The sequence below is a fragment of the Diceros bicornis genome, chromosome 34 (genome assembly GCF_020826845.1).
Source record: "Diceros bicornis minor isolate mBicDic1 chromosome 34, mDicBic1.mat.cur, whole genome shotgun sequence".
In the NCBI taxonomy this organism is placed as follows: domain Eukaryota; kingdom Metazoa; phylum Chordata; class Mammalia; order Perissodactyla; family Rhinocerotidae; genus Diceros; species Diceros bicornis.
The window spans coordinates 37,244,318-37,269,439 of record NC_080773.1 but is presented as its reverse complement, the minus strand read 5'-3'; the positions used below and the strand labels follow the sequence as shown (position 1 = coordinate 37,269,439).

The 25,122-nt window shown below is 45.4% G+C and overlaps 1 long non-coding RNA gene across 1 annotated transcript; it reads right to left on the bottom strand.

The window, feature by feature from the left end:
- Positions 1-695: 695 nt before the first annotated feature.
- On the bottom strand, positions 696-24,567 carry LOC131397537 (uncharacterized). Its single transcript, XR_009216780.1, has 4 exons — positions 24,504-24,567; positions 23,708-23,749; positions 20,804-20,938; positions 696-5,209 (listed from the first exon to the last, which is right to left on the bottom strand). It is a non-coding gene; the product is annotated as an uncharacterized LOC131397537 (long non-coding RNA).
- Positions 24,568-25,122: the final 555 nt, after the last annotated feature.

The following is a 25,122-nucleotide window of genomic DNA, read 5'->3' as shown; positions in this document are numbered from 1 at the left end:
ATTGGTACAGATGTTAGCTCAGGGCTAATCTTCCTCAAGCAAAAAAAGAGGAAGCTTGCCAACGGATCTTAGCTCTTATGAAGCCACATTTTTCCTCACGAAAAAAATAAAAATAAAAAAATAGGGGCCAGCCCCGTGGCGTAGCGGTTAAGTGCGCACACTCTGCTGCTGGTGGCCTGGGTTCGGATCCCGGGCCGCACCGACACACCGCTTGTCAGGCCATGCTGTGGCGGCGTCCCACATAAAATGGAGGATGATTGACACACATGTTAGCTCAGGGCCAGTCTTCCTCAGCAAAAAGAGGAAGATTGGCATGGATGTTAGCTCAGGGCTGATCTTCCTCACACACAAAAAATAAATAAATAAAATAAAATAAAATAAAAAAATAAAAAAGAAGCAAAAGGGGCCAGCCTAGTGGCGTAGTAGTTAAGTTCGTGTGCTCCACTTCAGTGGCCTGGGGTTCATGAGTTCAGATCCTGGGCACGGACATACGCACTGCTTATCAAGCCATGCTGTGGCAGGCGTCCCAAATATAAAGTAGAGGAAGATGGGCACGGATGTTAGCCCAGGGCCAATCTTCTTCAGCAAAAAGGAGAGGATTGGCAATAGATGTTAGCTCACGGCTAATCTTCCTCACCAAAAATAAATAAATAAATAAAATTTTAAAACAATAATAAAAAAATAAAAAACAAGCAAAAGATATGAAAAGATGTTTACAAAAGAAGACATAATAGTGACAAATAAACAAGTGAAAATACGTTCAACATCAGGAAACAGGGAAATGCAACTAAAACCACAATGTTTTACATGGTTACACATTGATTAAAGGGCTCAAAATTTTATAAAACCAACCATACCCACTGTTGGCAAGGAAATGGAAGAAATGGAAGTCTCATTCACTGCTGGCAGGAAGACAAAAGGGGACAACCACGTTAGGTCACAGTTTGGCATTTCTTAAAAAGGTATCTACTCACCTACCCTATGACTCAGGCACTGCACCCCAAGAAATTAACATAAGATCCATGAATCATATGGATATGAAGAACTCTTTTCAAATATCTTACCAGTTTTATCTGCAACAGTCAAAAACTGGAAACAACTCAAATACGCATACACAGACAAAAGAATAATCAAATAGTGGTACTTCCACAGAACATCATACTCCCCAGCAATATAAAAAGAATGAACTACTCACATGAGCACCACTGATGAACCTCAAAATGAAGAAGCCACACGAGGCTACTCGCGGATAAAAAGAAGAAACGTTTTATGAGAAGAATCTTATTAAATTCTAGAAAATGCAAACTAATCTTCTGTAAAGGAAAGTAAATCAATGGTTACCTGGAGGGCAGAGAGAGGAGAGAGAGACATGACAGAGCCCTAGGTAAATAAGAGGATGATGGAGAGCTTCATTCATCACCACCATAATAGTGGTTTTACACATTTACATGAGTGTCAAAACTTACCAAACTGTACAGTTTAAATATACGCAGCTCACTGCAAGTTATTTACATCTTATTAGAGCTCTAAAAACATGGTTAAAAAAAATCTGGATTTCCTTTAATTTTGGAATGTCAGTCTGATAAACCTATATTAACTCCACTACCTCTTTCCTCATGCCCTGGAGGGACGCCCTGCCTCAGTGGTAGCAAATACTGAAGAGCTACAAGGCAGTTTCCGTCAGATTCAAGAGGAATGCAGGCTGGGGCACAAAGGCCACAGAGCTGGCCTCTGTAGCCTCATGTTCCTGCACAGCAATAGCCTTCAGGTGAACAGCCCAGACAGGCTACAGGAATTCACAAAACATTTACATGTTTTCCCCTCACAATGACCTCAGCTACACAAGATGCACAGTTCTGGAGGCCATGAGAATTTTTGAGCCTGCTCATCCTTCACAGCCATAGAGACTGGAATCTTCTGCGTGCCCCTTTAAAAGTGGCACATCCCAACTAGTTTGGGGCAGTCCCTTCCCCTCCCTTTAAATCTAGTGTTTCTATAACAAGTATGATTCCCCTGTCCATACCCCGTGATGCCACTCTGTGGAATCCTGAACATCAGGGCACATGGCTCTGCTGCAGGACCTGGAAACAGACTTCCCTCAGCAGCGCTGAGCACAATGCAACATCCTCTGTGAACAAGAGAGCAATTTCATGTTGCTCTCAGAAGCACCAAAGGTTATCACCACTGCCTCTCCACAGACTGACCTCTGAACCACAAATACCGTGGCATCCAGGCTACAAATAGGTCCACAAATCCCCGCACTCTTTTCTTGGAGGTCTTGGGAAGCAATGCAAACATAGGCAAAACTGCAGAGAGAGGCATATCCTGCCATCATACTGTCCCCGCTGAGACACACAAAGCTTGGGATCCCAATCAAAGCTGTTCACCCCTTCCTGTTCGCAGAACCCGGCTGTTTTCAAACCACCACACACAGTGAATAGAACCCCCAGATTAAACGTGGCTTAAACAATAAGGCTTTCATTTTCACAAAGCAGAGCAACTGGAGGCAGGCTGCTCCTGGGCTGGAGACTTGAAGGGCAGGAAATTTCATCACAGGAGTCACGTGACACCAACAACATCTATGAAAAGGCAGCTCACATTTTCAAGTCACCAGCCGAGTCCTCTGGGCCAAAAACTGGTCACGTCAGTGACGTAGCTCATCAGAGAAAGTAAATGGAAAGGAATGAGTGCTCAGCCTTCATACAAATCCTTCCCACAAATGACAGATTATCAAGGTTTCCTTCCCTGGACACCTGGCAGTGGGTCAATAATGCACACCGTGACCACCTGTGAAACTATAAGAGGTGAAATCGCTTTTGCTACAGAACTGGCAGTGACATATGTCTGGTAAGGGAGGGCTCTGGTCAAATTAAAAAGTACAATGCAGCTCCCATATTCCTGGAATTTACATGGTTTATAAGGGATATGAAGTTCAATATAGGCAGATGGCACCCTCACATGGGATCTCCCCAATGTTGTTAAACTGAACAAGAAATGACACACTCTCTGCACATCTGTTGTTTTTCTGACGTGAACTCTGTGGTATCCAATGAGAAAAGGCTGAAGTCTTTTTCATATTCACTGCACTTGTAAGACCTTTCCCAAGTGTGAACTCTCCAGTGTGTAATGAGGCTAATTCTGACTCAAGGGTTTCACACTCATAAGGCCATTATCCAGTGTGAACATTCTTGTGTTTTGGGAAACTAGAGTTGTAGGTAAGAGATTGTCCACATTTGCTACACCATAACAACTTTCTGCAGTGTGAATGCTCCTGTGTTTCATAAGACTGAGGATTTTAGCAAAGCATCTCCCACACTCAGTGTACTCATAAGGCCTTGATGCAGTGTGAACTATTGATGTTGAAGGAACATAGAGCTTTAGCTAAAGAATTTTCCACATCTGCTTCACTTATTAAGCCTTTATCCAGTGTGAACCCTCTGATGTCGACAGTACAGAACTTTCACTAAATGCTTTTCCACATTTGCCGCTGTCATAAGACCTTTTTCCAGTGTGAACTCTCTTGTGTTTAATAAAGTTGGAGTTATCAGCAGAGGATTTTCCACACTGACTGCACTCTTAAGGCGTTGATCCAGTGTGAAGTCTGACGTCGATGGAGCACAGAGCTGTGGCTAAATGATTTCCCACATTTGTTGCATTCATATGGCCTTTCTCTGGTGTGAACTCTTTGGTGTATAATGAGGTAGGTCTTCTGAATAAATGCTTTCTCACATCCCCACACTCATAAGGTTTTTCTCCAGTGTGAACTCTCCTGTTTCTAATGAAGGTGGAGTGTTAAGCAAAGGATATTCCACATTCACTGCACTCATAAGGCTGTGATCCAGTGTGAAGACTCTGATGTCGACAGAGTACAGAGCTTCAGTTAAAAGATTTCCCACATTCACTGCACTCAAAAGGTCCTTCTCCAGTGTGAACTCTCTGATGTTGAATGAGATTGGACCTATGGCTAAAGATTTCCCAACCTGACTGCATTCATAAGGCCTTTCGCCAGGTGGATTCTCCAATGTTGAAGGAGCACAGAGATCTGGCGAAATGATTTCCCACATTCATTGCACTCATAAGGCTTTTCTCCAGTGTGAACTCTCTCACATCGAAGGAGCGAAGAACTTTGGGAAAATGCTTTGCCACATTTGTTGAACTTATAGGGTCTTTCTCCAGTGTGAACTCTCCTGTGTATAATGAGTCGGGAGTTTTCAGTAAAGGATTTCCCACATTCAATGCAGTCAGAAAAGTCTTTCTCCTGTGTGAGCTCTCAAATGATAACTGAGGGCAGAGCTAGAGGTATAAATTTAGCATAGTCACTACACTTTTAAGACATTCCTTCAGTTTGAACTCTCCAAGAGTGAATGAGAATTGAGCTAGGGCTAAAAGATTTCATACATTCACTGCATACAAAACAATTTTCTCCAGTTTGACTTCCAGGCATGATGGGCACAGATTTGTGGCTTAGAGATTTGCCACATTTGCTTCACATGCACTGCCTTGTCCAAGTATGAATTTTTTGATGTTGACTGAAGGTTAAGCTTCCCGTAAAGAATCCGCGACATTCACCACACAAACATGAAGCCATTCTCCAGCATGGGCACTCTGGTGTACAACAGATGAGGATTTGTACCTGTTTTCCCAAATCGATGGCATGTAAACCACTGTCTTCCAGGGTGGACACCCTGGTCCTGAACAAGTGTGTATTTGGGGCTGAAGGCTATCTGCCATTCACCCCAGGTGTAATGACGTTTTCTGCTTTGCAAAGCTGCTTTGCAATGGGTGATTTGTTGGGGCTTCTTCCTGGTGTGAGTGGCCTGTTGCTGGAGATGTCCAAAGCTGGCCAGGAAGTCCTTCCAAACCTTCACCCAGGGAAAGGGCTTCTCTGACACACAGAACCTGCAGCTCGTCACAAACGAGCCCGTGTCCACACTGCTTCTGAAGGCTTTCTCCTCCATGTGCTGCTCCTGCTGGTGTTCAAAAGTTGCACTGAAATAAAACAGTTTGATACAGGACTCACACCTTAACAGTTTCTGGCTGTGTTGTGTTCCCTTGCGCTCAGCCAAGTGCAAAATGTCTTTCAACACCAGACCACACATCTCGTAGGGGTGAGTCTTCTGGGAAAGTGGAGATATCCTGGTCTGTGAGACTCCTACAGAAATGCTCTGTTCAAAGCGAGCCTCCACATCCTCTGCTCCACAGCAACAACCTGAACACAAAGAAACCCTGGTGAAGTACACATTGACTATAGGGAGAGGGCAACGCCTCACAAATGTGCATCTGTTCCATCTAACAAAAAATCGACGGGATGCTTTTCAAGACAATGGAGTTGGAATCCAGTTGAAGCTTCTGTATATTATAGGGCCCCTATTTTGAAGAATGGTGGAGACCTCAGCAAGGGAAAGATACAAAAATAAGGTATGACACATGGAAGAGAGACAGGGTCTACACCTTGTTCTCTGCCCACAGCTGCCTGCAGGACCTTTTCTGCTGCTGATGTGAGGCTCAGCAGAAGGGTGCATCCAAGCCCGTGAAAATCCAATCACAACAGATTAGCTGCTGATCAAGGTCAATCTAAGGATATGTTTGCACCTCAGGGCACAACATGTGAGGGCCATGGTGGAGAGCACTGCAAAATGAGTGCAGAGAGAGAAATGGGTCAGGCATGGAGTCCAGAGAGGTAATCAGAGATTATCTAATTTGGAAATTATCTAATGGAAATTATCCCTGGGTGGAAATCACACAGGGAATGACGAGCAGTACAACTGACAAGTTGGCAACTTGTCAATATGGGGAAGGAAAGGTAGAAATGGGATGTGGCCACTGGCAATGGCACCAAAACTCTGGTTGAACAGGACAGGCTCCTGCTATGATCTGAACACGAGCCTGACGTGACACCCTCTCCAGCTGCCACTCACTAGGACCAGGCCCGCTCTGAGCCCACCCTGCCATGGCTGGAGTCATGCCCATCCTGTGACACACAAAGAACTCTTCCCTCTAAGCCTTAGCTGGGCAACTACATGGGACATGGAGGATACAAGTGTTAGGGGAATGACAGGAGAGATGAATGGCCTGCACTCCCAGAGCAGCTCAGCCCACAACAGACCAAAGAAAAGAGATCCAGGTGAGATCACAGCAAGATGGTGGGATAGGAGACACCACCTCTCACCACCAACACATAAAAAAACAGCTGTCCATGAGTGAAATCAGCCTTGGAGGGCTCCAGAGTCCATGAAGAACCAGCTACAACACAGCAGAGCATAAGAAGAGAATAAGTGTACAGTAAGGATCGCTGCAGAGACTGTCTTAGCAGAGACACCTGAATGGCTAGGAAATAAGAAGGGCAGGGGCTCTCTCCATCAGCCACAGGGCAGGTGCCATTGCAGTCCCCAGTGGCCTGCTCAGCAGAAGACCCCAGCTGCCTGCTCCACAGAGGACACTGGTGCCTTTCGCCAATGAGTTAACCAACAGCCATCATCATGGTTGACGCCCCTCATAAAGCTACTGCAACCCCCTCAGAAGCAGTTGCTGTTGTGCCGCTCCGGGACGAGGGCTGCCACTCATCCCCAAACCTCTGCATGTCCTGGACCCCAGAGCTGTGCCTGCTCCATGTGTGCCCACATTCCAGACCCTGACTCCACAGCTGCATCACATACACCTGCGTCTCAGGCACGGGAGACACCCTTGCTATAGACTATCCAGCTCTCGAGAGCCACCATGTTTCCATGGACACAGCCTCCATGGTTGCTCTGTGTGTAGCTGCATTTCACAAACCAAAGCCAAAACCACTGATGTTTATCCAAAGTCCCAGACCCCAGAACCGCGGAAATTTCTGAAGTACCAACACATCAGACCCTAGCTTTGTAGCTGCTCCACCGGTGCCTATCCATCAGATACCCATGCTGCCACCACCAACACAGGGCCCGAGAGGCAGACTCAAACCAAGAGGGATCTCCTTGGCCATCACACCCTCATGGGAGAAAATAATATCATTAGGTCCCCAGCAGCCTTCTCCACTGCTATACACACCTGCAGCCTTGTGTAATGAGGACTCCTGCTATCTCCATGGACACTGTTCTCAGGTGATGGAACTGCATGCCGACTCTGCAAGAAGGTGCTCAGATATGACGCACCGACAAGTGAATTGATTAGTGAACGGCTGGAAATAGCCTATCCATCATTGATGGGATTCCTAATCCTAATTTGATAGCCAGGAATACATATCAAAAGAAGAAATGGAGCAGTACTAGATCATTACACACACACACACCCCTAAATCCTCTTAATACTATCTACCTTTTAAGAAACTGGGTGGCAGGTAATATGCGGGAGAGAAGAATGTTTCTAAGTTGACTGTCCTTATTACATTGGTCTTTTGAGTAGGATGGTTATACTCGTTCTCTGTGTGAGAAAACTTGCCACAGGGCTGCACTAGCTCAACCAGCTTGTGCTTTACAGTCAGCTCTTATCAGTTACCAGACTAGTATGTGTTCTTCTACCTTTGGACTTGTATGGGTATTAAACTCTTCAGGCATAACTAAAGCAAACAGGGCAAGATGGCACATATATGAACTATATGTCCTTAGGTGTCTATCTCTGAATGCTCAACTAGATGGAAATATTGGAGACCCACTTATTTTGCAGAAAAGATGCTCTGCTTTGCTTTGGTCAAAGGATGGGGACTACAGGCTTAAGGGGCAAACGTTTCTTTTCTTTTACTCATGTTCTACCCTTCTTTTTTGAGGGTTCCAACTTATAACCCTTGTATCAGAAGAAACATTTCAAGAAAGTGTCTGTTGGAAATTAAAAGTCCCAATCATCTGATGACTTTATTTCTTATCCCATTTATCTAAAAGTGAGTCTTATGAAATTTTGTTTGTTTAGATTCCAGGTCCTTGGGTATGATGGAAATCATTCCAAAGGAGTTGTGTGGGAATACCTGTAGACAAATGCATTTGCACTACTGTGATATAAAACCATACTCTAAAGTGGAAATTTCATGTACTGCAAAAATTCTGTTTGTAATTTAGCTTCATTTCTTTGGAATTAAATGCTTACATGAATAATAATAATATGTTGACATTCTATCACTTAAAAAAGGAATCATACAAAAATTCTGGTGCTAAAGAATACAATGAATGAAATGAAAAATGCAATAGACAACATCATCAGCCAACTTGATCAAGCAGAAAAAAGAATCTGTAACTGGAAGGCAAGTCTTTAAATTATCCAGTGAGGGGAGAAAAAACAAAAAACAAAAAGAAAAACAGTGACGAAAGCCTACATGGATTAAGGAACATGAAGCAAAACATTATTCACATTATGGGAGCCCTAGAGGAAAAGAGCAATAAGGGGCAAAAAGTTTATTTAAAGAAGTAATGGTGAGGGACTGGCCCAGTGGCGTAGTGGTTAAGCTTGCGCACACCACTTTGGAGTGGCCCAGGTTCGTGGGTTCAGATGCCAGGCACAGACCTACACACCGCTCATCAAGCTGTGGCGGCGTCCCATTGGCAAAATACAGGAAGACTGGTACAGATGTTAGCTCAGGCACAATCTACCTCAAGCAAAAAGAGGAAGATTGGCAACAGCTCTTAGCTCAGGCCAATCTTGCTCACCAAAAAAAAAAAGAAAAAAAAAACAAAGCAGGGAAGGATATCCCATGCTCTCCTTCAAAAAAAAAAAAAAAAAGGAAGTAACGGTGAAAACTTCCCAAATCTAGGGAGAAAAGTGGATATCCAGGTACGTGATCTTCATAAGTGCCGTATAGATACAATCCAAAGAGAACTTCACAGAGACAAATTATAATGGACATGCTGATAAGCATTTACAAAGAGATCATTTTGAAAACAGCTAGAGAAAACAAACTCATCTTACACAAGGGAATCCCACAAGGATATCAGTGGACATCTCAGCAGAAAATTTGCAAGCCAGGAGAGAGTGGGAAGATAGATTCAAATTACAGTCATGTGCCACATAATGATGTTTCAGTAAATGACAGACCACATATAGGATGGTGGTCACATATAAGATTTATACAGGAACTGAAAAATTCCTACTGCCTAGTGACATTGTAACCGTCACATGTATTGCGATGCATTACTCACATGTTTCGGGTAATAGGGGTATAAACAAACCTATTGAGCTGCCAGTTGTATAAAAGTATAGCACATATAACTATGTACAGTATAAAATACTTGATAATGAGAATAAACAACTATGTTTCTGGTTCATGTATTTACAGTTATGCTTTGCTTGAAGAAGGAGATACGTTGTGAGAGGCTATATGGTATTAACCTTACAGGACCCCTGACGTATATACGGTCCATCATTGACTGAAACATCGTTATGGGGCACATGACTGTACTATACTGTATACATGTATTTTCTCTTTGCAGGGGAATATTCGCCCTAAGCTAACTTCTGTTGCCAATCTTCCTCCTTTTTTCTTCTTTTTTCTCCCCCAAAGCTGCAGCACAAGGTTGTGTGTAGTTGTCAGTTCTTCTGGTTCTTCTATGTGAGCTGCCACCACAACATGGCTACTGACAGATGAGTGGTGTGGTTCTGCACCCAGGAACCGAACCCAGGCCGCCGAAGCAGAGCACATTCAACTTTAACCGCTAGGCCATCAGGGCTGGCTCTATTATACTGTACTTTTTATCATCATTTTAGAGCATACTCTTTCTATTTACAAGAAAAAACACGTTTACTGTAAAACAGTATGCCATGTTTTGTAAACAGGGGCCTCATAAATCTCATGTTTACCAAGTCTCTTAATTGCATCCTTTTCTCTTGTGCTTGATTTAATCTCACGTTGATTTGTTCATCATGGTCCCTAAGCATATAAAATTTACTGCTAATGCTGCCAGTAAGAGGCCATGTCAAATGACTGGAAACCAAATTAGAAGTGATTAATAAGGACTACAATGGTAGAAAATCAGTGATGGTTTTATTGCTCACCAGTCAGACATGTCCCACTCCACCACGGCTAAGATCTTAAAGAACAAGAGCAAAGTGATGGAAGCTGTTAAAGGATCTGCTTCTTTGAAGGCACTGAGACTAACAAAGATTTGAAAAGGGCCTATATAAGACATGGAGAAACTTCTAATGACCTGGATTGAAGGTCAGACATAGAAGCATATCTCTCTAAGCAGCATGACGATCACAGACAAAGAAACAAGTTTTCTGTGTTGTTGAAAGAAAAGGCTGGACTCGACTATGATATTGACTTTACTCCCTCTGGGTGGTTTAAATGATTCCAGAATCGTTATTCGCTACATAATGTAAAAGTCAGTGGTGAGTCTGTGAGTGCTGATATGAAGGCAGCTGAACAATTTTTGGAAACTCTAGATGAGCTGATTGTGGAGGAAAATTACTTGCCAGAGCAAATATTCAATACAGATGAAAGCTCCCTATTCTGGAAATGGATGCTTGAAAGGAATTTAACCCATAAGAAAGCCAACTCAATGCCAGGTCTCAAGACTTCTAAGGACAGGATAACAGTCATGCGTGGGGGCAATGTTGCAGGCTTCAAATGAAACTCTCTGTACAGTGAGAATCCCAGGGCGTTCAAGCCTATCAATAAGCACACGCTGCCAGCGTATGACAGGAGCAATAAGAAGTCACAGCTGACCCAGCTCCTCTTCCAAGATGCCCTCCTGAGCGGTTATGCCAGCGAAACGGAGAAGTACTGTTTGGAGAATGACATAATTTTCAAGATTTTGCTTATTGTGGATGATGATCCTGGACACTCTCCTTTTACTGGTGATCTTTAACCCAACGTCAAAGCAGTGTTTCTCCCTCCAAACGCCACATCTTTGATCCAACCAATGTATCAAGGAGTTACAGCTTCTTTTAAGGCCTACTACGCGAGGAGGACCCTTAGCCCAGGCCACTGCTGCAACTGAGGAAGACACTGAGGCAATTCTGGAAGGATTACAACATCTATGACTGCGTCAAGAGCCTCGCTTGGGCTTTGGTATGATGTCACCTAGGAGTGTATGAACGGTATCTAGAAGACACTGAAGAGATTTGTCCATGATTTCAAAGGATCTCCCAAGGATGAGGAGGTTACAATAATCAACAAGGCTGTGGATGACACCACAAACAACTTTAACGTGGGTGTGGATGAGAATGACATTGAGGAGTTCCTAGAGGTGGTTCCTGTGGAATTGACTAATGAACTGGTGTTAGAATGTGAACAGGAACACATAGCTGAAGAAGAGCCAAGAGAAAAGGAAACTGCAGGATGAGAAAAAGAAGAAAACGCCCCAAGCAAATTCACGGTGAAGGGTTTAGCAAAAACGTTTGCAGATCTCAACGAGCTCCTTAAAAAGTTTGAAAATATGGACAATGATGAAAGGTTTTCATTAATAGAGAGGAATGTGCACAGTGATTTATCTACTTCTAAGCAAATTTATGACAAAAAAAGAAACAGAACCTAGCAAATCACCATGGATATAGTTCTAAAAAGAGTGACAGCTCCTCAAGAAGAGCCTCAGACAGGTCCTTCAGGAGGTATTCCAGAAGAAGGCATTGTTCTCATAGCAGATGACAGCTCCATGTGTGTTTTATTGCCCCTGAAGACCTTCCCGTGGTACAAGATGTGGAGGTGGAAGACAGTGACATTGATGATCCTGACTCTGTGTAGGCCTAAGCTAATGTGTGTATGTTTCAGTTTTTAACAAAAAATTATAAAAAGTAAAAAAAAAGAAAAAATTTGAAAAATAGAAAAAAGCTTATAGAACAAGGATATACAGAAACAAAATATTTTTGTACAGCTCTACATGTTTGTGTTTTAAGCTAAGTGTTATTACACAAGAGTCAAAAGTGAAAAACAGAAAAAGTTTAGAAATTAAAAAAGTAACAGTAAGCTAAGGTTAATTTTCACTGAAGAAAGAAAAATTTTTAAACTTAGTGTAGCCTAACTGTACACTGTTTGTAACATCTACAGTAGTATACAGTAATGTCCTAGGCCTTCATATTCACCCACTGACTCACCCAGCGCAACTTCCAGTCCTGCAAGCTCCATTTATGATAAGTGCCCGATAGAGGTGTACAATTTTTTATCTACTATACTGTGTTTTTACTGTAGGTCTTCTATATTTAGTTATGTTTAGACACAAATACTTACCAGTGTGTCACAAGTGCCTACAGTACAGCACAGTAACACGCTGTACAGATTTGTAGCCTAGGAGCAATAGGCTATACCATAGAGCCTTGGTGTGTAGTAGGCTATACCATCTAGGTTTGAGTAAGTACACTCTATGATGTTCACAGGACAAAGCAATAGCCTAACAATGCAGTTCTCAGAACATATCCCCATCATTTAGTGATGCGTGACTCTATGGAAAGAAAAAAATGCCAAGCAAGACTATTTTACTTGACAAAGTTGTCCTTCAGAAATGGAGAAATTGGGCCGGCCCCATGACTTAGTGGTTAAGGGCACGCGCTCCGCTGCTGGCAGCCCGGGTTCGGATTCCGGGCGCACACTGACGCACTGCTTCTCCAGCCATGCTGAGGCCGTGTCCCACATACAGCAACTAGAAGGATGTGCAGCTATGACATACAACTATCTACTGGGGCTTTGGGGGGGAAATAAATAAATAAAAATTAAAAAAAAAAAAAAATGGAGAAATAAAGACCTTCCCAGACAAAGAAAAGGCAAGGAAGTTCATTACCCTGACAGCTTCCTTACAAGACAGGCCAAAGGGAGTTCTTCAAGCTGAAATAAAGCATACTAGTAAAGGTAAGCACATAGTCAAATTCAGAATACACCAATATTGTAATGCAGCAGTGCATCAATCACCTGACTCTACGATAAACATTAAAAGACAAAAGTATTAAAGATAGGAGGCGGCCCGGTGGCGCAAGTGGTTAAGTGCGTGATCCACTGTGGCGGCCTGGGGTTTGCCAGTTCGGATCCCAGGTGCGCACCGACGCACCGCTTGGCAAGCCATGCTGTGGCGGCGTCCCATATAAAGTGGAGGAAGATGGGCACGGATGTTAGCCCAGGGGCCATCTTCCTCAGCAAAAAAAAAAGAGGAGGATTGGCAGATGTTAGCACAGGGCCGATCTTCCTCACACACACACACACAATAAATAAATAAATAAAAATGTTAAAAAAAAAAGTATTAAAAATAACCATAGCCACAATAATTTGTTAATGATTACACAAGATAAAGAGATGTAAATAAGGACATCAAAAAATAAAATAGGTAGGTAGTAAAAGGGTGGTATTGTGTATACCATCAAAGTGAAGTTGTTATCAGCTTCAAACAGAATGTTCTAAATATAAGATATTTTCTGTAAGCGTTGTGGTTACCACAAAGCAAAAACCTATATTAGGCAGACAAAAGAGAAAGAGAAAGGTATCAGAGCATACCACCAGGGAAAACCATCCAACCACCAAGGGAGACAGCAAGAGAGCAAGACAGCAACAAAAAAATACATAACAGCCAGAAAACAAGTAACAAGAAGGCAATACTAGGTCCTTACAAAATTCTCCAATTCAAAGACAGAGTGGGTGAATGGATAAAAATATAAGACCCAAGGATGGCCCAGTGGCATAGTGGTTAAGTTCACATGCTCCGCTTTGGCAGCCTGGGGTTCACAGGTTCAGATCCCAGGCGCAGACCTACCCACCACTCGTCAAGCCATACTGTGGCAGCATCCCACATACAAAATAGCAGAAGATGGGCAAAGATGTTAGCTTAGGGCTAATCTTCCTCAAGGACAAGAGGAAGATTCGCAACAGATGTTAGCTCAGGGCCAAGATTCCTCACCAAAAAAAATATATATATGCATAAGACCCGACTATATGCTGCCGACAAGAGACTCACTTCACCATTAAGGACACACATAGGCTGCAAGTGAAGGGCAGAAAAGAGATACTCCACGTAAATGGAAAATGAAACGGCAGCAGAGGTAGCTATACTTATAGCAGAGAAAACAGACGTTAGGTCAAAAACTGCCACAGCAGACAAACAAGGTCATGACATAATGATACAGGAATCAATTCATCAAGAGGATGTAAGAATTGTAAGTGTACACAAACTCAACATCGGAGCACCTAAATACATGAAGCAAATATTAGCCAATCTAAAAGCAGAAATAGCCAGCAACACAACAATAATAGAGAACTTCAATTATTCCTTTCAACAAAAGGTAAATCATCCAGATAGAAAATCAATAAGGAAACTTTGGACTTGACCTATACATTAGATCAAATGGACCTAACAGACATATACAGAACATTCATCCAACTGCAGCACAGTACACAGTCTCCTCGAGCGCAAACAGAACATTCCCTAGGATAGATATTATGTTATAGGTCATAAAACCAGTCTTAACATGGCCCGGCCCCGTGGCTTAGTGGTTAAGTGCGCGCGCTCCGGTGCTGGCAGCCCCGGTTCGGATCCCGGGCACACACCGATGCGCCGCTTCTCCGGCCATGCTGAGGCCGCGTCCCACATACAGCAACTAGAAGGATGTGCAGCTATGACATACAACTATCTACTGGGGGCTTTGGGGTGAAAATAAATAAATAAAAATAAAAAAAATCTTAAAAAAAAAAAAACCAGTCTTAACAAATTGAAGAAGACTGAAATAATATCAAGTATCTCTTCCAACTACAATGGTACAGACAAACCTCATTTTCTTACACTTCCCTTTATTGTGCTTCTCAGATGCTGTTTTGTTTTTTTTTTTTTTTTTTTTTACAAATTGAAGGTTTGTGGCAAACCTGCATCCAGCAAGTATGTCAGCACCATTTTGCCAACAGCATTTGCTCACTTTGTGTCTTTGTGTCACATTTTGGTAATTCTCAAAATATTTCAAACTTTCTCATTACTATTATATTTGTTATGGTGATCTGTGACAGTGATCTTTGATGTTACTATTGTAATCGTTTTGGGGTGCTACGAACCGTGCCCATATAAGACAGCAAATTTCATTGATAAATGTTGTGTGTGCTCCACCAATCAGCCGCTCCCCCATCTCTCTCCCTCTCCTCGGGCCTCTCTATTCCTCGAAACACAACAATATTGAAATTAGGCCAATTAACAACCCTACAATGGCCTCTTAAGTGCTCAAGAGAAGAGTCACACATCTCTTATTTTAAAATAAAAAGTTAGAAATGATTAAGCTTAGGGGGCCAGCCCAGTGGCACAGCGGATAAGTGCGTGTGCTCTGCTGTGGCGGCCCGGGTTCAGATCCCGGGTGCGCGCCGATGCACTGCTTGTCAAGCCATGCTGTGGTGGTGTCCCATATAAAGTGGAGGAAGATGGGCACAGATGTTAGCCCAGGGCCAGTCTTCCTCAGCAAAAAGAGGAGGATTGGCATGGATGTTAGCTCAGGGCTGATCTTCCTCACAAAAAAAAAAAAAAAGAAAGAAATGATTAAGCTTAGTGAGGAAGGTATGTTGAAAGCTGAGATAGGCTGAAAGCTAGGCCTCCTGAGCCAACAATTTGCCAAGTTGTGAATGCAAAGGAAAAGTTCTTGAAGGAAATTAAAAGTGCTACTCCTCGGGACATGCCTACCCAGACTAGGGAAACTAAAGAAAAAATAAACAAGTGGGACTTTATCAGACTAAAGAGCTTTTATAAGACAAATGAAACCAGAATCAAGATGAACAGACAACCAACCAGCTGGGAGAGAATATCTGCAAAACATACATCTGACAAGGGGTTGATCTCCATAATATATAAAGAACTCACACAATTGAACAACAAAAAAACAAACAACCCGATCAAAAAATGGGCAGAGGAAATGAACAGACACTTCTCCAAGGAAGATATACAGATGGCCAATAGGCACATGAAAAGATGCTCAACATCACTAATCATCAGGGAAATGCAAATCAAAACAACACTAAGATACCACCTCACGCCCGTTAGAATGGCTATAATCACCAAGACAAAAAACAACAAATGTTGGAGAGGATGTGGAGAAACAGGAACCCTCATACACAGCTGGTGGGAATGCAAATTGGTGCAGCCTCTATGGAAAACGGTATGGAGATTCCTCAAAGAATTAAAAATAGAGATGCCCTATGATCCAGCCATCCCACTACTGGGAATCTATCCAACGCACCTGAAATCAACAATCCAAAGAGGCTTATGCACCTCTATGTTCATTGCAGCATTATTCACCATAGCCAAGAAGTGGAAGCAACCTAAGTGTCCCTCGACTGACGATTGGATTAAGAAAATGTGGTATATATATACAATGGAATACTACTCAGCCATAAAAAAAGACAAAATCGTCCCATTTGCAACAACATGGATGGGCCTGGAGCGTATTATGTTAAGTGAAATAAGCCAGAAAGAGAAAGACAAACACTGTATGATCTCACTCATATGTGGAATATAAACCAACACATGGACAGAGAAAACTGGACTGTGGTTACCCGGGAAGTGGGGGTAGGGGGTGGGCACAAAGGGTGAAGGGAGTCATATACGGGGTGATGGACAAACAAAAATGTACAACCCAAAATTTCACAATGTTAGAAACCATTAAAATATCAATAAAAATCAAAAAAAAAAAAAATCAAAAAAAAAAAAAAAAACTCTAGGGGCAGCAAGCCACCCCAAAAAAAAAAAAAAAAAAAAAAAAAAAAGTGCTACTCCTCGGGCCGGCCCCGTGGCTTAGCGGTTAAGTGTGTGCGCTCCGCTGCTGGCGGCCCGGGGTTCGGATCCCAGGCGGGCACCGATGCACCGCTTCTCCCGTCACAATGAGGCCGCGTCCCACATACAGCAACTAGAAGGCTGTGCAACTATGACATACAACTATCTACTGGGGCTTTGTGGGGGGGGGGGGGGAAGTGCTACTCCAGTGAACAAAAAAAAAAAAGAAAGGGAGCTGAAAATGCAACTGAATTGCTGCAATCTCATGCTAAAACTTTTTTTTTTTGAGGAAGACTAGCCCTGAGCTAACATCTGACAGTCCTCCTCTTTTTGCTCAGGAAGACTGGCCCTGGGCTAACATCCATGCCCATCTTCCTCTACTTTACATGGCACGCCGCCACAGCATGGCCTGACAAGTGATGCGTTGGTGCGTGCCCAGGATCCAACACGGGCCACCAGCAGTGGAGCACACGCACTTAACTGCTACGCCATGGGGCCGGCCCCTAAAGTATTTTTTTAATTAAGGTATGTACATTGTTTTATTAGACATAATACTATTGCACACTTAAGAGATTACAATATAGTGTTAACATAACTTTAACATGCACTAGGAAACCAAGAAATTCATGGCCATAATATCCAAAGCAATCTAAGTTTCTATGCAATTCCTATTAAAATTCCAATGGTATTTCTCACGGAAATACAAAAAAATTACCTTGAATCTGCATGAAACCACAAAGAGCCTGAATAGCCAAAGCAATCTTGAGAAAGAAGTTCAAGGCTGGAGGCATCACATTCCTGATTTCAAACTATCTTACAGGATACAGTAATCAAAACAGCACAATACTGGCATAAAAACAGATCAGTGGAACAGAAGACAGAGCCCCGAAGTAAACCCACACACATACAGTCAACTAATCTTTGATAAGAGCACCAAGAACACACAATGGGGAAAGGATAGTCTTTTCAATAAATACTACTGGGAAAACTGGACAGCCACATGCAAAAAAATGAAACAGGATCCCTATCTTCTAGCACTCATGAAAATGAACTCAAAATTGACTAAAGACTTAAATGTAAGACCTGAAACCATAAAACTCCTAGAAGAAAGCATAGGGAAAAGGCTCGCTGACATTGTTCTTGGCAATAATATATATATTTTTTTGTGTGTGAGAAAAATCAGCCCTGAGCTAACATCCATGCCAATCCTCTTCCTTTTTGCTGAGGAAGACCGGCCCTGGGCTAACATCCGTGCCCATCATCCTCCACTTTACACAGGAGGCCACCACAGCATGGCCTGACAAGCGGTGTATCGGTGCGCGCCCGGGACCCGAACACAGGCCGCCAGCAGCGGAGTGTGCGCACCTAACCACTACGCCACGGGGCCGGCCCCTTGGCAATAATATTTTTTAAATGACACCAAAGGATAGGCAACAAAAGCAAAATTAAACAAGTGTCACTATATCAAATTAAAAAAATTTCTAAACAGGGGCCAGCCCGGTGACGTAGTGGTTAGGTGCGCCTCCGCTGTGGTGGCCCGGGGTTCGGATCCCAGGCACGCACGGATGCACTGCTTGTCGAGCCATGCTGTAGCGGCATCCCATATAAAGTGGAGGAAGATGGGCACGGATGGTAGCCCAGAGCCAGTCTTCCTCAGTAAAAAGAGGAGGATTGGCAGATGTTAGCTCAGGGCTGATCTTCCTGACCAAAAAAAAAAAAATTTCTCAACAGAAGAAAAAAACAACAAACAACAGAGTGAAGAAGATATACAAATGGCCACTAGTGCTCACAAACACCAATCATCGGGGAAACGCCAATCAAAACAAGGAGCTGTCACCTCACACCTGTCAGAATGGCTACAATCAAAAAGACAAGAGGTAACACATGTTGCCAAGGATGTGGAGAAAGGGAACCCCTGAAAACTGCTGCTGGGAATGGAAATCAGTGCAGTCATTATGGAAAATATTATGGAGGTTCCTCAAAAAATTAAAAATAGAACTTCCATATGATGCGCCACGCCCACTTCTGTTTGTATATCTCAATGAAACAAAATCAGTATCTCCCAAGAAATATCTGCATGTGCGTATTCATTGTAGCATTATTCACAACAGCCCAGATAGGGAAACATCATTAAGCATCCAGCAATACGTACACTGATGAAGAAAATGAGGTACACACACACACACTGGACTATTCAACCACAAAAAAGAAGGAAAAACCGCCACTTGCAGCAACATGGATGAACCTGGAGAACATTATGCTAAGTAAAATAAGCCACAAAGAGAAAGACAAATACTGCATGGTATTACTTACTTGTACACCTAAAAAAAAAAGTCAAACTCATAGAAACAGAAAGCAGAATGCCAGAAGCTGGGGGTTGGGAAAATGAGGAGAAGTTGGTAAAAGGGTACACACTTTCACTTATAAGATGAGTAAGTTCTGAGGATCTAATGTACAGCATGGTGACTACAGTTAATAATACTCTATTGTACACTTGGGCATTTTTTACTGAGGAAGAGTTGCCCTGAGCTAACATCTGTTGCCAATCTTCCTCTATTTTGCATGTGGGTGGCAGCCACAGCATGGCCGCTGATGAGTGGTGTAGGTCCCTGCCCTGGAACAGACCTGGGCCGCTGAAGCAGAGCGTGCTGAACTTAACCACTAGGGCACTGGGCCAGCCCCAATGTATTGTACATTTACAATTTGCTAAGACAGTAAATATTAAGTCTTTTCACCAACCAAAAAAGGTAATTATGTTAGTTGATGAGTGTGTTAATTAACTTCACTGTGGTAATTATTTCATAATGTATACATATATCAAATCATCATGTTATACGCTTTAAATACATATAATTTTATTTGTCAATCATATCTCCATAAAGGCAGGCGGGGGGAGTGGGCAGCAAGAAGAAGAAATCTACACTACAAAACGAACCAAACAAGGGGCCGTCCTGGTGGCGCAAGCGGTTAAGTGTGCGCGCTCTGCTGTGGCAGCCCGGGGTTCGCCGGTTCGAATCCCGGGCATGCAGCGACGCACTGCTTGGCAAGCCATGCTGTGGCGGCATTCTATATAAAGTGGAGGAAGAGGGCACAGATGTTAGACCAGTCTTCCTCAGCACACACACAAAAAAAAACAGAGAAAGATTGGCAGATGTTAACACAGGGCTGATCTTCCTCTCTCTCACACACACTCTCTCTCACACACACACACACACACACACACACACACACACACACAAACGAACCAAACAAGAAGGTCTTCAAAAAGAGCCCATGGCCGGCCTGGGGGCGCAAGCCATTAAGTGCATGCGCTCTACTGCGGTGGCCCAGGGTTTGCCGGCTCAGATCCTGGGCGCGCACCGACGCACCACTTGGCAAGCCATGCTGTGGCGGCGTCCCGTATAAAGTGGAGGAAGATAGGCACGGATGTTAGCCCAGGGCCAGTCTTCCTCAGCAAAAAAAGAGGATTGGCAGATGTTAGCACAGGGCTGATCTTTCTCACAAAAAAAAAAAGAAAGAAAAGAACCCATGGGGGCCGGCCCGGTGGCTTAGCGGTTAAGTGCACACACCTCTGCTACTGGCGGCCCGGGTTCGGATCCCGGGCACACACCGAAGCACTGCTTCTCCGGCCATGCTGAGGCTGCGTCCCACATACACCAACTAGAAGGATGTGCAACTATGACATACAACTATCTACTGGGGCTTTGGGGGAAAAAATAAATAAATAGAATTGTTAAAAAAAAAAAAAGAAAAGAAAAGAACCCACGGTACTGGTAAGTAGTGATCATGACAATACCAGCAATTTCTGTCACAGGCAGCCACAAGAAAATGTCAGCTAAAGGAACGGATCAAATCAAGGGTCAAAGAAATTGCAGGGATCTGGACACACTCACCCAGCAAGGAGAGGGCAAGCAAGGTGGAATCCACTAGCTTCACTGCAAGACTACTGACCTGGAATCCTTCCCTGTGAGGGTTCAGTACAGAGGGTATTGGGACTGCAGAGGAGACAAGAGGGCAGTGCACACACCCCAGCCCTAGCAACACAGCAACAACCCAGAAAGATAGACAAGGATGTATTGCCCACAGTTCACCTGTGAGAAGGACACAGCACCTCCTGGGGAAAAGGAGTAGGGGGAAATGCAGAGCCTACTCCAGGTCACTGGGGAAGGAGAGGGCCTTACCCAGTGAGGATAGAAAGGCAAGATTCTCCAGCATCACATCGTGGTACAGGTGTCTCTGAGTCTCATCCAGGAGGCCCATTCCTCTCAGGAGAAGTACACAGCTATGTCCTCAAAGGTCACACCACCCTGTCACGACTAACACAAATGAAACCATGATCATTCTCTCTCTCTGAGAACTCACAATGCATCTCCTCACACACCTTTCCCATGCTCATCCTCCCCCAGAGCTCTCCACTTCAGAGAAGACACCAGGCCCTGGTGCAACTGAAGCCTGATCTCTACTCAGGGTCCCATTCATGACTGTGTTCAGCCCTCAGCAACAACAGGCAGGGGGACAGATAAACGCCATCTAACTTCTGGGCCTGGCCTGCAGGGCCCCATCCCTCTCCTGCCAAGCAAGTTCCCTGGGGTCTCCCAGATGGTGCCTCTAAGACACATCCAAACGCGGGCTCCTGCTTTACCATTCAGTCCCGAACACCAGGGCCCAGGGGCCTTCAGCTCACAATTCCTCTCGACGCGCACATCATTCTTTGAACTCCACCTCTTTCACATCTTCAGATCCCACCACTGCACCCCCACAGCTCTGCCACCTCCCTGCCCCAGACCAGAGGCATCTCTCTGGATTCAGACATATACTTCCCACATGGCATCCAGAGGGTGCTTCACAAACTCAAATACAATCCAGTACCATCACAGTCCTCTGATCGATTCCAGTCAGGGAAAGCCTTGAATGCTGCTTTGACGGCCTTCCCACGTGCCTCTGACCTTTGCTTCATTAGCCACAAGAACCACATGTGAATTGCAGATCCCCATGACCCTCTTCCACTTCTGCGCTGCCCTCAGAAACTACAACCTTCCACCCTCCACTCAACTTTCATTTAAAGACCAGTCCCACTGGTCTCCATGCCAGGCACAGAGACTCACAAATGACTACATCTGCCCCACAACTTATCCACCAGCAAGACTGAAACACCCCAGACCCCAACAAAGCTCACCACACAATTCTGGCGAATCCATACAGTAGTGAATTAGGAGAAGCCCTGCACTCACTATCATCTTCTCTCAATTATTTCTCTAACTCCATAGCCATCTCAAGTCCACTCCTCCCAGAGAAGGCTTGGCCATCTGCCAGATCAACCTCTCTCCCACACTGTTCCCACTATCACTTCTCTCCTTCACCTGTGTTTGAGGGCCAGCAACCCCAATTAGGTGCCAAGGAAGAGAAACATTCCTTGGCTATACACCCTAGTTTGTCTGACCCGCTAAAAGCATTGCCACCAAAACCTGCTTTTCTCTCTTAAAGGAGAACCACAGCTCCACCCTGGTCCACACAACAGCCACCACTTTTGGATGTCTCCATCCCGAATCCCTTCCCCAGATTTCCAGACCTGTGTCCAGCTGCCCACGTGATGCCTCCGCTCACTGTTCTCTGAAACATCTCACTCTTAACAAGACCAAAGGGCCAGCCCCGTGGCTTAGCGGTTAAGTGTGTGCGCTCCGCTACTGGCGGCCCGGGTTCGGATCCCACGCGCGCACCGATGCACCGCTTCTCTGGCCATGCTGAGGCGGTGTCCCACATACAGCAACTAGAAGGATGTGCAACTATGACATACAACTATCTACTGGGGCTTTGGGGAAAAAAAAGGAGGAGGACTGGCAATAGATGTTAGTTCAAAGCCGGTCTTCCTCAGCACAAAAAATAGGAGGATTAGCACGGATGTTAGCTCCGGGCTGATCTTCCTCATAAAAAAAAAAAAAAAGACCAAAACAGAACTCTGAAATACCCAAGGAAAATAAACCTACTGATTACTTCCCCATCCCAGTTCACGGAGCTTCCATCCCCTAGCAGCTAGGACAAAAAACCCTGGGGTCATCCCTGACTCCTTCCTTTGTCTCCCTCACCTACAACATCTTCAAGTCTACTTGGCCCTTCTTTTTGTGTGTGTGTGTGTGTGTGTGTGTGTGTGTGTGAGGAAGATCAGCCCTGTACTAACATCCATGCTAATCCTCCTCTTTTTGCTGAGGAAGACTGGCCCTGAGCTAACATCCGTGCCGATCTTCCTCCACTTTATGTGGGACGCCGCTACAGCATGGCGACAAGCAGTGTGTTGGTGTGCGCCCGGGGTCCGAACCTGGCCGTCAGCAGCAGAGCGCGTGCACTTAACCGCTGTGCCATAGGGCTGGCCCCTACTTGGTCCTTCTTAAAAAATTGGACCTAGGGGCCGGCTCCATGGCGCAGCAGTTAAGTTCACGCGCTCTGCTTCAGTGGCCCGGGGTTCGCACGTTTGGATCCTGGGCGCGGACGCACCGCTTATCAAGCCATGCTGTGCCAGCGTCCCACATGAAGTAGAGGAAAACGAGCACGGATGTTAGCCCAGGGCCAATCTTCCTTAGCAAAAAACAAAAAGAGGAGGATTAGCAACAGCTGTTAGCTCATGGCTAATCTTCCTCAAAGAGAAAAAAAAAAATTGGACCTAGACTCCAACCTTTTCTCCCACCTCCACCGCCACCACTCTGGTCCATCAACACTCATCTGGATTATAGCAGTTGCCTCCTCCTGGGCTCCCTGCCTCCTCCCTTAACCCTATAGTCTAGTTTGCACTATGCAGCCAGATGGAGCCTATTAAACCTGGGTAAGACCAACTACTTCCTCTTATCCAAACCTCCTATTACCTCCCTAACAGATGCCCAACTTGTGAGGCAGCCACGTTACAGGACTGATTCCTGACCTCCTGCTCTTTGTTCTTAACAAAAGCAATGGAGATCTGCTGTCCTCTGTTCCCAACACAGTCACAATTCCAAGCATTTGCACATGCTGTTATCAGTCCCTGGGAAAACCTTCCACACCTTTACATTAGTTCCCAGAAATGAGAACATCTCCAGTAACCCTTGGCCTGCACTCACCTCCCAGTGCTTGGTGTACTTCAGGGTTCCCACATCCAAGAGCTGAGAAAAGAGCAACGGAAGAATCTCAAGACACCAAAATCCCAGACACTATACGGGTGGTGTCACCACCAGCAAGGGGCTGAAACACCCTCTCCTTCCCTGTGTAGGTTCCACAAGTGCTTTTTCTTCCTTCAGAAGTTGTGGGAAGATGCAGGCAACCACGGCGGGGTTCCAGAGGCACAGCCCTTGTCCGTGTCCCTGCCAAGCCCTGAAACCAGGTGACCTCGGGCTCACCCATTAACCTCTGGGCATCACTCCTCCGAGCTGCCTCCTACCAGCCCTGTGACCTTGGACAAGGACTCAAATCTCTGTGCCTCAGTGTCCTCATCCCCCATTCCACTCTATTCTCTCTCTGAGCAAGTTTCGGAAAACTTTTTAAATCCTAATGCACAGTGTCCCTCCTCTGTTCACAACCCTCCACGGCTCCCAGGGCCCTCGGATTGAAGGAGCAGCCCCTGGACCTCCAGTCCAGGCGACACTCCTCCTCACATTTGGTTCACTCCACACAGAACACGGACACCAGGTTCCCGATTCCTCCCGGCTCAATCGCCCTCCACGCCTCTCCCTCGCCGGGCCCTCCACCTGGGACCCTCTCCCACATCCGTCACCCCGGCTCTCAGAAACAGGCCCCACGAGCGCCTCCCCGTCCCGGACACCGGGGCCTGGGCTGCAGGCCCGTGAGCGGCGCCCGCACTCGGGGCTCTAGGGCTGGGCTGGGCTGAGGGCGGGGAGGGCGCGAAGCACGAGCACTGACCTGAACCGGCTCCCTCCGCGCGGCCGCCGCCATCGGACTCTGGGGGCGGAGCGGGGCCGGGTGCGGCGGGAGAAGAGGGGACCCGGACAGGGCGGTCCCTGTCCCGGCCCTGGCGCGGGTCCCGCGGGAGGCGTCGCCGAGCCTCAGACCCGCCCTGCGCCGCGGGGACAGCGCCTCCTCTCGCGCCTTCTCGGTTCAGTCATCGCAACGCCGACTGTCCCGGTCCGGAACAGCCCCACGGCTTTGACTTCGTGAGCCGACCCCCAGAGAAATCAAAAGACCATCTAGAGAAGGAGGCCGAAAGCCCCGCCCCGACGCGATGCGCACGAACGGAAGTCCCTTATCCTGACCCCTTATTGGTTCATCTCCGCTGTCTCTCTGCCGAGGCTCTTCCGGGTAGCGTAGTTCCAAGAGTCCTAGAGGCGACAGGAAGGGGTGTTCTCCGCCTTGACCAACCAGAGCAATTGGCCACGCGGAACCCTGAGGGATAGGTGGAAAATGGTGCCCCCACCAGAGGGAGGGGCTTTGCTCCCTGTTAAAAGCGGAGAAAAGAGGTAATTTCAGACTCCCTGAAGCTCAGCGTGTTCTCACAGCATAAAACTGTTACTTTAGATGTTCC